The sequence below is a fragment of the Hippopotamus amphibius genome, chromosome 8, assembly GCF_030028045.1.
Source record: "Hippopotamus amphibius kiboko isolate mHipAmp2 chromosome 8, mHipAmp2.hap2, whole genome shotgun sequence".
Classification (NCBI taxonomy): domain Eukaryota; kingdom Metazoa; phylum Chordata; class Mammalia; order Artiodactyla; family Hippopotamidae; genus Hippopotamus; species Hippopotamus amphibius.
In genome coordinates, this window is record NC_080193.1 from 19,931,814 (window position 1) to 19,944,583 (window position 12,770).

The 12,770-nt window shown below is 41.9% G+C and overlaps 1 protein-coding gene across 4 annotated transcripts in view; it reads right to left on the reverse strand.

Moving 5' to 3' along the window:
* The window catches only part of CLIP1 (CAP-Gly domain containing linker protein 1), a 146,874-nt gene that overhangs the window by 88,880 nt on the left and 45,224 nt on the right, over positions 1–12,770 (reverse strand). The gene's annotated exons all lie outside the window — the stretch shown is intronic.

Genomic DNA, 12,770 nt, shown 5'->3' on the forward strand with positions numbered 1-12,770 from the left:
AAATATGAAGATGCTGCTGAAACAGATTTAAAAGCAATTTATTATCCTAAAGACAAGTAGCTAAGGCTGACAATATTTTCACTTTTCTTTAAAGTATCTAATAATACCAGTTCAGTACAGTGCCTACAAACCACACCCCCAAAGAAGAGGGTTCAGAAAAATGGGCACCAAACTTAACAGGGGGAAGGGAAGGGAGCTTTCACAGTTTTCACTTCATGCACGTCTATGTTGCTTAAGTTTTATGACCACAAGCCAGTATTAACTGTGTATGTTGTTCAATCCACAGAATTGTACAATAACTCAATATAAAGCCAAGTATATGTCAAACTAGAGACAGGTTCAAATTCAAACTCTGTAAGAAAAAGTCGTATCTGGAAAGTACTAGAGGAAAATTATCTTTGTTCTGTTTACAGAAACACAATAAACTTCTGATTTACTCAAGACTAAGTATGAATCTACAACTTCTGGGCTCAGGCAAAACAGTACCTTGCGGGCTTCCTAGGTGGCACAGTGGTTGGGAGTCCACCTGCCAATGCAGGGGACACGGGTTCGGTTCCTGCTCCAGGAAGATTCCACATGCTGCAGAGCAACTGGGCCCATGTGCCGCAACTATTCAGCCTACGCTTTAGAGCCCGTGAGCCACAACTATTGAGCCCATGTGCTGCAACTACTGAAGCCCACGCACCTAGAGCCCGTGCTCCGCAACAAGAGAAGCCATGGCAATGAGGAGCCCAAAAGATATGTCCATCTGGAACCTGTGCATGTGACTTTATTTGGAAGAGTCTTTGCAGATGTAATGCAGTTACAGATCTTGAGTTGAGCTCACCCTGGATTACCTGCCTGGACCCTAAATCTAACGACAGCTGTCCTAATTAGAAGAGGAGAGCACAGAGGAGATGGCCAGGTGAATACGGAGGCAAAGATTGCAGCCGTGTGTCTAAAAGCCCAGGAGGCCAGCAGCCCCCAGAAGCTGAGAGAGAAGCTTGAGATGGATGCTCCCTCAGAGCTCCAGATGGAACCAACCCTGGTGACACTCTGATCTTGGACTTCTGGTCCCCAGAACTGGGAGAAGACAAATTTCTGTTGTTTTAAGTCACCCGGTTTGTAGTCATTTGTTATGGCGGCCCCAGGAAACTAATACAGCCTACTCAAAGATAATTCTACTCAAAGATAATTAGACTGAATGGAAATCAGACCAAGACAGTAGCCTCATTAGGCTCACTGCGGATTCCCCATGGTTCTCAAGGGAGTTCAAAATGGCACAAAGTGTTTTTGAAAAGATCAAAGGTAAATCGTGTGGTTTGGGGAAAGTGTGTGATTAACAGAGGAGGAACTGCAGCGTATCTGACGACGGTGGTTGCCAATCCTATTAACACAAAGTCTCCAGCTCCCTACCATCACCACCGCCATCACCACCACCGCCAGGACAGTGCAGTGCACTGGGAGTCCCTGTGCCAGGTCAGGTGGTTCTGACTCAGAGTCAGACTTGAAACCCCATGCTTTACTGCCAGACCCTCACCACACACAGTCTGCAAACGGCAAGCAGAGTTACCTGCTCCTGCTACTGCCTTAGACAGATGGAGGGTTTGGCTGAGTCTCCTCTAGACTATTTACACGTGCAAAAATATTTGAGGAGGATGGGGATAGCTAAGTGCAGAGATTACCATGGGGTCTTCTGTCTTGCCTACTCTTCACCCTGGTCCAATATCATAAACTGACGGGGGTCAGGTGGGTAAGGACAGAACAGATGGAAGAGGCACGACGGTCCTGGAAAAGCTATTACAGTGGCGAGAAGAAAGGATGAAGTATGCCTTAAAATATTTCACTCGGGCGGAACAGCGAATTCTTGGGCTCAGGTCAAGCACGCCTCCCTAAAGAGAAATTCTGAAAACTGCCACAATAAGCAGCTAGGCCAGCCTCAACACCCTAAGCTCACAAAACGCTGGCCACCTAAAAGCCTCGGCCTAAGAAACAGAGGCCTGTGGTTATCAGGAATGGAAAGTCTCAAGTCTTCTCTTGTCTAATCTTCATGCCTCTGGCTCTCAGTCCATCTGAGCTACTTGAATCCCAAAGCAGGGAACTGTGACCAAGGTTTAATGAAGGAGAAAAAAATCTAGTCTGTCTCAATAAGAGAATTAGGAGCAACATCACCAATGCTGGTTTTTAAATCTTCCAATTTAGGCTTCTTCTTCATGCATTATTAATGAATGCCATGTCAGGCTTGCTTTAAAAAAATCAATTCACTGAGAAACAAAAGATCAAAGTCTTGGTCATGGTACCCACGAAATGTAATGACCCAGCAGCAACAGCTCTGCATGATGCTTCAAGGTCAGCGAATGTCACATTGAAACTTATCGATTCCAAACACATGCAAAAAAGGAAAAGAGATGTTCCTGCCGCACGAATGCACTGAGAATATTTGAAATTTTGATGCTTATGGCCACTGAATCAAGAGTTTTGGATCTAAAATAAGACACCCCCCACCCTCCCAAAACATGAAGACCACAACGCCAGAATATTATAATTTAGAAATAATTGTTATCCTAGCAGGGTTGGGGTGGGATAAGTTGGGATTGCCATATATACATTACTAACAAGAAAAAAAACCCACTTGTACACTTTAAATATATGCAGTTTTTTGTATGTCAATTATATCTCAATAAGTTCTTAAAAAAAAGAAAAAAAAACGTAAAAATTAACTTGGAAAAAAAATGAAAGAAACAATTGTTATCCTTACTACCCCAGTTGAGCCTTACAATCATACTATTACTTAGCTACTATAACTATTCGTTCTTTAATGAAGGAACACGTCAGAAACTAACGGATGAATTTCCTCATTTGTTAGTGACCTGCTGCTTGAAGTTATTCAGCTGAGACACGGAAAAGTGAACACAAGTGTGATTCCGGAGCCCAAGTTCTTTCCCTAAATCTAACATTCAAACTCAGGAGAGACTGCACACCACGATTAAAAGCATTAGGACTGTATTACTAAAATGACCCACATATGTGCAGCACCAAGAAGGCACAAAGCACAGATGTAAAACCGTCTTATTTGTGTCTCAAAATAGCTGTGAAGGTAGGTGAACGAATATCTTTATGCTCATTCGTGGACAAAGAGAATTAAGGTCTGAGAGGTTAAGTGACTTTCCCAAGGTCACTCAGAGAAGTGGTGGCGCTTCAGGGACCTAGTACTTTGCCGAATAGATTCACTCTCTGAGGGAAATCTCCTCACAACATGGTCATCCATTCATTCAACCAATATTTCCTGAGAAACTACTATGTAAAAGGGTAATAAGCAGGAAAGGAGAAACCTCTGGGAGGCTCGGAGAGTGCTGAACGCACAAAAATGTTTGTCTTTGAGCAGAGAAGCAGGAGCTTACTAGGGGAATGTAGTAGGGACGCCAAGCAGCCCAAAGTACACGTGAGGTCTGCGGTCATGAATTTAAAGCGAAACCAGTCTCCCGTTATGTCTTCTCGAACAACAAGCTTCTGCTCAGGCACAGACACAAGGAAAGTGGATAGCCAAGTTCAGCTACAACCAGAATTCTGCCAGTTACATTAAAATAGGAGGGAAAAGCAAGGGAGGGGATGGTGATTTTAAAGGCGTGATAAAGATGGCAAAGGTGATGTGAGATGGGTAAAAAGGGAAGGGAGGACAGGATGGGGTCAGAGTGAAAAACTGGATCAGGGGTCTCAAAGAGGATGAAGGACTATTATGATGAAGACACTGGATACTCAAACGTGCATCCAAACCTCCTGGGGATCTTGTTAAACTGCAGATTCTGACTCAGTAGCTCTGAGATGGGGCCTCACGTTCTGCTTTCCAACACTCCCAGGGGATATTAATGCTGTCATTTTGAGGACACCCCCCCCCTTTGAGTAGCAAGGGGTCAGTGGATGAGGGGTGGTGGGTAGAGTGAGAAGCCTGAAAGCTTTGACTGTGGGGACGGAACTCAGAGGCCTGAGCACTGAAGGGATTACTGGTAGAGCCGTGGGGGTCTACAATACAGGGACTGAAGGAGACGATGTTGGTAGCAAGAAGGAATAAGAAGTTAAAAGGAACAAAAGGAAGAGGCTGAGGTCACTGGATGTCAGAGCGGGACAGGTACCAGGTGGTAGAGCTTCAAAGGAGCTGGGGTTTTTGAAGTCCTGAGAAGTAGCAGTTTATAGCACGAAACAGCATGGTCAAGTCTGAGGTAGGCCCTTGAGAGGGCTGCAGGGGAAACAGTGTCTTCAGGGACCAGCCAAGTTCTAGATAAGGCAAGGAGGGAAAGGGAATGTTGAGATGAGAGGTTGGTGACGTAGAAGACTGATAACCACAAACCTGAATTACAGAAGGCCGAGGTACTGCATTTGGGAAGGAAAGAGGAGTAAAGAATTGGGCTCAATTAGTAGATGAACCCAGCAGTACAGGGACGAAGGGTTAAGTATAAAATTATCTGTTCTACATTGTAGTTAAGAGGCAGTGCACTTAAAAAAAAAAAAAGTGGATTTGTGAAGAAAGCAATCTAAACATAATGAACCTAAAATTTAACAAACAAAAAAAAATGCTGTGTTTTGTAATAATCGGTTATAAAAGCAACATCGAAAGTCAACATAATGGTGACGTTCAATTTCTTAAACTGGGTGGGGTGTACACGGGTATTCGCTGCATCCTTCACTGTGTGCATACACATCTCCTGGGGAACGTGTTCAACTGCAGATTCTTATATACATGTACACATACATTTCATTTTGCATAATTTAACACAACATGAAAATACACCAAAAGAAAAAAAGGAAAGGGTGATTGTGCATTGCCAGACTAAAGAGAAGCACACCCCAAGAAGTCTAGAAAAAGACTTAAAAAGAAAGTGTCTATTTTACTCACACTGGGAAAAGGGTCTTTGGAAAATAAACATAGGCAGTCTATGGAGCAGGCTTGGAAAAGCTGGGTGAAAATCAGGACTAAGGGACATTTGCGACAACACTCCCAAACCCTTTGCTCAGATTATGGTTTGGGTTTCTAACAGCAACCAAAGGGAATGGTGCCTTTTGGAATTTCTCTCATTATAAATACACAAAGTTATATTTTATAAACTACAATCTCTGAATTTGTTAGTATGAGTCTAACCTCTGAGCATATGGATAAAAAGAAAGAGTTTCTGAGATTGCAAAGTGGAGGGTAAGATCTCTAAGGCAGGAGTGACACGGAGACGGGTCGTCCCGCCAACCCTGACTTCTGTTACTATAACGCAGCAGTTCTCTAAGGGTGGCCTGTGTACTCCTAGGGCACCCAGAGACCCTTTTAATGAGTCAAAGCTACTTTCATAATATTGCTAAGACGTTACTTGCCTTCTCCTGCTATGCTGACATTTGCACTGGTGGTACAATAGCAATAGTGGGTAAAAAAGTCTAGGTGCTATAACCAAGGCGGTAGAGCCACGTTGCACTGTTCTGTATTCAGTGCTTGCAAGAAGAAAACAGAAACAAAAAACTAATTTCACATAAGAATGTGATAAAGCACTTGATGAAGCAGAAAAATGAATAATTTTATTAGATTTCAACCTTGAATACGTGCCTTTTTAGTACTCTAAGTAACAAAATGGGAAGTCCTCAAGGAGCACTTCTGCCGCACACACCCCTGTGCAACGACCGTTTCAATAAAAAGCATGCGTGAAACTGATGGACAAGCTCAATCAGCCACTCTGTTCATGGAACACCAATTCCACCTGAAAGAATCTCTGACAAACTAAGGTTACTCAGACTCAGCATCTGGCAGACATTTTCTTGAAAATGAACTATGTGAGCCTGTCACTTCAAGGAAAACAACTATTGGGCTTCCCTGGTGGCGCAGTAGTTAGGAATCTGCCTGCCAATGCAGGGGACTCAGGTTCGATCCCTGCTCTGGGAAGATCCCACATGCCGAGGAGCTACGAAGGCCGTGCGCCACAACTACTGAGCCTGCGCTCTAGAGCCCCCGTGGCACAACTACTGAAGCCCACGAGCCTAGAGCCCGAGCTCCACAACAAGAGAAGCCATGGCAATGAGGAGCCCGCGTACCACAATGAAGAGTAGCCCCTGCTTGCTGCAACTGGAGAAAGTCCAAGTGTAGCAACAAAGATTCAGCACAGCCAATTAATTAATTATTAAATTTTTAAAATGTTAAAAAAAAAGGAAAACAACTATTTGTTGACAACGATAAAATTTAAGCTTTCAAGAGAAAGAATTTTGGAAAACATATCCTCTGCTGTGAGCTTGAGAGCTTCTCAATACTACAGATTTTTCTGATGAGATAGCAGCACCAACAAATATAACTTTTATATTGTACTCGTATAAATGAAATGTGCCAATATTTAGAAGACCTCATAACTTGGCGAGTCAATATTTTCCAACCAACAATGTATAATGTTACAAAATCGCCTATGGGTAAAGGATTCATTCAAAGCACAAATTAGACCAATGGATTTTTACGTTAACGATAAAAGCTCATTCATATAGTTTGAGATTCCACCTTTAAGAAACTACAACCTATCGAGTTTTTGGAGCAGTATTAAAGAAGAAAATCCATAATTATCTGGAAATGCTCTTCCTTTCCTATTAATCTGTGTGAAGCCAATTTTCTTCATGTATTTCAACCAAAACAATGTGTCACCACAGATTACCTGCAGGAGTTATCTTCTATTAAGCTTGTCTTCTGTTAAAGCCAGACATTTAGAGAGATTTGCAAAAATGTAAAACAAGATCATCTTCTCATTAAATTTTTTACTTTAGAAAATGGTTATACTTCATTAAAGACATATAACATGTAATGGGTTTATTATTATTTCTAATGAATTAATAAATATTTTAAAATAATCTGTTTTAATTTCTAATGTGGTAAATATCAATAGATAAAACCGACATAAATAAAAGCTCTTTGGAGAACTCAATCATTTTTAAGAATGTAAAGGGGTCCTGAGGAAAAAAGCTTGAGAACTGCTCTTACAGGCATTTGTGCTTTACATTTTGAGTCACAAAGGGCCTCCCAGTTTACAAGGGCTTCCAGAGGCATGAGCTTCTGGCTTCTTCAGATAATTTTAGATTTGGATGCCATGTTAGCAAGTACAGGATTTACTGCTGGATTACCATTGTTACAGCACTGTGCTAGGGGTTGAGTGATGTACGCCTGAACTTACAATCTACAGGAAGACCAGATGTATGTACATAGAGCCACGTGAACACAATGACGCATTAACATTGGGGTGTCTGTAAGACAGACATTTCTCTAAGGCAGCTATCAGATGGACGGGGGCGCTCAGTCATCGCTTTTCAAAATGTGCAGCAGCAGCAGCATCACCTGGGAACCTACTAGAAATGCAAATTATTTGGAACCCTCCTCAAGCCTCCCGAAGCGAACTCTGGGGGTGGGGCCAGCAATCTGCATTTTAGGCCCTTCGGGTAATTCTGAGGCTAGTGGGTGAGAAACACCACTAAACAACTGATAAGATCAGAGGTTCATTTTCTCAATTACATGCACATGAACCACCCACACTGACGGATTTGGCAAATACCCGTATAGAAGCCTTGGTGCTTTCACTCTACGCTTTTGTTTCAGGTTTCTCACTCAGCCTTGAATGCCCTTTCCAAGCCTAGTTATTTTCATCTGCTGAAACCTTACTCAGGGCAAATTCAGGGATGCAGCTGCCCCACAAAACCTTCTCCAGTCCTCAGCAATGCAAATGTGTTCATCCTTCAATTTCCCATAGAACTGAGTCTGTATCTCTCTCCTACCACCTAGCACACTGAGCTGGATGTACACAATCCATAGCTTCCACCAGACTATAAATGCCCTGGGTGTATGTGTGGCGGGGCGGGGAGGGGCGGGGGAGAGGAATGGTATCTTAGTCATCATATCCCCCAAGATACCTTATAAACAATGCTCACTACATAAAAAACAAGAAAAATAGTCTCAATTGTTTAAATGAGCTTACAAACCAGTTGGGATGTATCCAGTATTTTAAAAAGTTATTCTTGGCGCTTGCTACAGGTGACAGAAAAATATAGGACATAGGCACAGGCTCAAGAATTTATGAGGCACTTGGAGAGAAAAGACCCACATATATGAAAAACAAGGACACAATGCAACTTATAAGAAATACCAAACCATGGGATGTGATGGTCTTGCGTTTCAAAAGATGGGAGGGTGGAGTGGACTAACTGCAGGGAAAAAAAAAAGGCTTCAGGGGCAAGGCAGGATTTGAGCGGGGGTCAAAGGAAAGTAATAGCGTTGGACAGGTGCTGGCAATCAGGATTTTTTTTAAAAGGCAGAGAAAAAATTTCAGAAAAGACAATGGAAGGAGGAGGAAAGGTATAAAGCATGTGAACAAGACAATGAGACGCTCAGTTTGGCTAACATTAGAAGATTCTTGTAAGAAATCAATTTAGAAAGTTAAATGGAAAGGAAACTTTAAAGAGCCTTAGAGGGGATTCCCTGGCGGTCCAGTGGTTAGGACTCCGAGACTTCACTGCTGAGGGCCCGAGTTCAATCCTTGGTTGGGGAACTAAGATTCCACAAGCCACGAGGCCAAAGAAAAAAAAAAATTCACTGGTACAAAATGAAAGATGTCTAGAGTTTCCCTTAGGCACTATATGTATTTCATTTGTTCATTTCAGTTATCGTAACCTAACCACCATTACCAAGCAAAGATGTAAACCGCAGGTTGGCAGCCTCTTTTCCAGAGGCATGCCAACTTTTCATTCACTCCAATCATGGGTCTGGTCACAGATGGGGACTGGCTGCCGAGACAGATCTTAAATTTCAGGGAAGAACCATAAGCATCAAAAGACGATGATTAGGGACTTCCCTGGTGGTCCAGTGGTTAAGACTCTGAGCTCCCAATGCAGGAGGCCCAGGTTCGATCTCTGGTCAGGGAACTAGATTCCGCTTGCCACAACTAAAAGACCCCATGTGCTGCAACTAAAGAGCCAGTGCAGCCAAATAAATAAATATATATTAAAAAAAAAAAAAAAAAAAAAAAGACAGTGAGTAAACTGCAAATACCAGGAAAGGTTCTCACCTAAAACCCTTCAGATAACACCTTGGCAAGGATAAACTTGGAGAGGCTATACAGACTGGATACCGCTGAACACAAATGACAAATTCCAGACTTTTCTACTACTCTTTGAACTGCAGGAGGGGAGGGGGATCAGACATTCCACAACCTACTTTGCATTTTTAACTTTTGGTATCTTACCATAAGCTGCTCACCCCAGTTTACCAGTCAGGCTGAAAGCTGACTTGTCTGCACTCTCCAATACGGCAGCCGCTAGCCACATGCGCTGTTTAAACTCAACTTTAAATTCTTTTAAAATGAAATCAAGTTAAAAATTCAGTTCCTCGGTCATGCCAGCCACATTTCAAGTGCTCAACAGCCAGAATGCAACATACAGAATAATTTCCACCATCACAGAGCGTTCTATTGGACAGCACTGTTCTGGAACCTCCAGCAACCCTCTAAGTGCCAAATGAACAGTGTCCTTCACAGTGACCACCCGAGGAAATGGTAAGTTTATTTGAATAGTACTGCTTTGGTCAAAATATTTTTAACGCTTCAGAGAAATAACTTCAGAGACAGTTTATAAGTTGCACTTTATTAGTGACCATCTCAATCTCTCAATACTCTTCACTCGACTTGGCTCTTAAAAACTACTAGCTGTTTCCAAAACTTGAATCCAAAAACCTCAAAAATATAATGATGTGCAACTAACTACTGAACACAGCCAACATGTATCCCAGGCACATGGGCCAATTCCAGGAGTTCTAAAAAGGATTCATGAATGCTTATCCCTACAATTAATGAACAACGCCTTCCTAGATGAAAGAACTTAAGTTCTGGTGTCTTTTTTTCATTTATTTTTAAGTCATCACATTACTTTATTATCCCACCTTCCAAACTATAATACTGTAACATATACCACACTAACCCCCAGGATCCTTTATTTACACCATTGACTGATGTCATAGTTCTAACATTTTTCAAGCCAGAAAGTTTGTACAGTGTTTATCTCTAGAACTTAACTCACTTTTTTTAAATATTTACTTATTTATTTATTTAGGCTGTGCCTAAATAAATAATTGCAGCACGTGGAATCTTTGTTGCCACGTGCGGGATCTTTAGTTGCAGCACGTATGTAGGTAGGATCTAGTTCCCCGACCAAGGACCGAACCAGGGCCCCCGAATTGGGAGCGTGGAGTCTTAGCCACTGGACCACCAGGGAAGTTCCAACAACTCATTTCTGAAGAGTCAAAAACAGCTACTGTTTTGCTTGTACATTCTCAAATGGGAGACGGAGAGATCTACTTCCAAGAACCAACTACGCACGGATAGCAGTAGGGAGAGCCCCAGGATACAGGCGGCTCGGCTGCACAGTCCCTTCTGCCTCCCTCATGGAAAGGTTTATGTTTCCACCTAAAAACAGAAAGCTGTGCTGCCAAACATCAACACCAGAGGAACGGGTTTTGTTTTGTTTTGTTTCTGTGTAACATACAGGTTTATTTTAAGAAGATAAATAATAAGCTAGGCCTGAAATAAGCAAAAATTTTGAACTAGTTTAATAGCCTGTGTTTGTGATTTAACTCTGAGACTGATCTAAATAACAAATATAAAAGGGCAAGATATTTATTTCAGGGAAGCAAATAACCTTAAAAGACCTATCCTCTGGTATTTCTAAAAAAGAAGTGTGCATTGTATTTCTTGAGAATGCCAGCTTTACTCAAAGTTGGGATTTCAGAAAGCAGGACTACTCTTCCACCCAACAAAAAAAATGTCTTCTGGGACTTCCCTGGCGATCCAGTGGTTAGGACGCCACGCTTCCACTACAGGGGGCACGGGTTCGATCCCTGGTCGGGGAACTAAGATCCCACAGGTCATGAGTTGTGTGGCCAAAAAAAAAAAAAAACAAAAGTCTTCTACCCTGTATAAAGTCAAGGATTGGTATCCATTTGTCTACTGTGTTAGATACTGGAAAATACCGGCATCTGGGGAGGTTTCATGAGATCAAAACAATGCCGGGACATAGCACCACAAATACTAGCTATTACTATTTCTAAGAATCCAAGCACCCCACTTTCCTCACAGATAGCACCTCTTCCACTACACATTACAGACCAGGAAATTACATACAAATCAGTCTTCTATTCTAAACAAATAAATTCTCAGGGGTTGAAGATACATTTCAAGACTACAGCCTTCTCACAACACAGAACATAACACTTCCTGCCGTTACTTCTTTTAATAAGCAATTCAATAAGCAATCACCTGTCATCTGCCTCATAAAGGTAAGAACATTGAAAACATCCAGATAAAGAAATATTTTACTTGTAGTAAGAACAGTGGGTTAGTTACTAGGACCTCGAAGGGGGGAAAAAAGACCCTACTAATGAAGCCCAAGTTTGGAGGTGACGGTACCGCCAAACAGCACTTGATGCAAGACACAGAGAGCGAGTACTGCTCCAGCCGCCCCAGGAGATGCCAGTGCCGTTTCAAGATGCCTCTGGGATCGCTTCCCATCTGCTAACACCCACCACCACTCAGACCCCATCCTGATAACCCTTCCGTGAAAGAGGTCTTGCAAAGTGAATGAAAATTCAAAAGTTAAAGATTCTGTGCTATTCTCCCTGCTTAAGAATATATGCTGAAAGCACAGAAATGTCAATAGTGAAAACTGAACTAAAGCAATTAAATACTGTCCCCGAGATAAAACTGACTTTAAGTTGATGATTTTGAATGTCTACAACCTATGTGTACAGGAGGATTCACTTCTAAAAGCCGTCTTAAAAGAGACTCATCTGACACCTTTGGAAGGGAACACACCGTGCGAATCTAAAAAAGGCTCCTAGTCTCAAAGAAAGTAAATGTTTTAAGACTCTAGGTCATACATGTTTAGGAAAATAGGGACATGTGACTGTTACAGAGGGGGAAAAATAGGCAATACACAGGACAATGCTTTGAAAAGAGGTCTACTTCAGAAGCTGGGATGTTGAGTCTCTCAGATACTGACATGCTTTTCAGGGGAAAAAGCAGTAACAACAACAAAATTTTGGCCACATGATCTCTCAACTTAAACTCATGGAATCAAACTTAGAAAAAAAGGGTCCAATATCTACTTAAATAAAAAATAGGGGGAGGGGACTTCCCTGGTGGTCCAGTGGTTAAGACTCTGCACTTCTAATACAGGAGGCGCAGGTTCATCCCAAGTCAGGGAACTAAGATGCAACATGTTGCTCAGCCAAATTGAAAAAAAAAAAAAAAAAAAAGGAGGGGATAGTTTATCAAGTGCTTGCACCCAGCACACAGGAACACACAGGTTCTTGAAGTTTTTGTTTGTTTAAAGGAGGACAATCCTTAAGAAAATTATATTACGTATTAACCCTCAGACACTAGATTTCTGGATATTTGTGTGAACCAACACCTTTTCTTCCAACTCCAACTAAAACAAGGACGAAGAGCAAAGCAATACACTCAAAACCAAATGGCGACAACTTCTCAATTGTCACACATCAGAATTTAGGCCTACGGGTCATAAATAATTTATACCACTGACAAACCAAGTCTAATCATTCCAAATTGTTACTTGTCTGGTGCTATAGATAACGTTTTCACGGAACAAAAATGTTATGTTTATTTGCAGGGGATGGGGAAATTGACAGCAAATTTCATAGCAAATAGAGCCACTGGTTAACTACATACCCACTTACACAGTAAAATACTTCTGCTCTATTGCTGAGTTCTCTGTTTTCAAACGTCCTG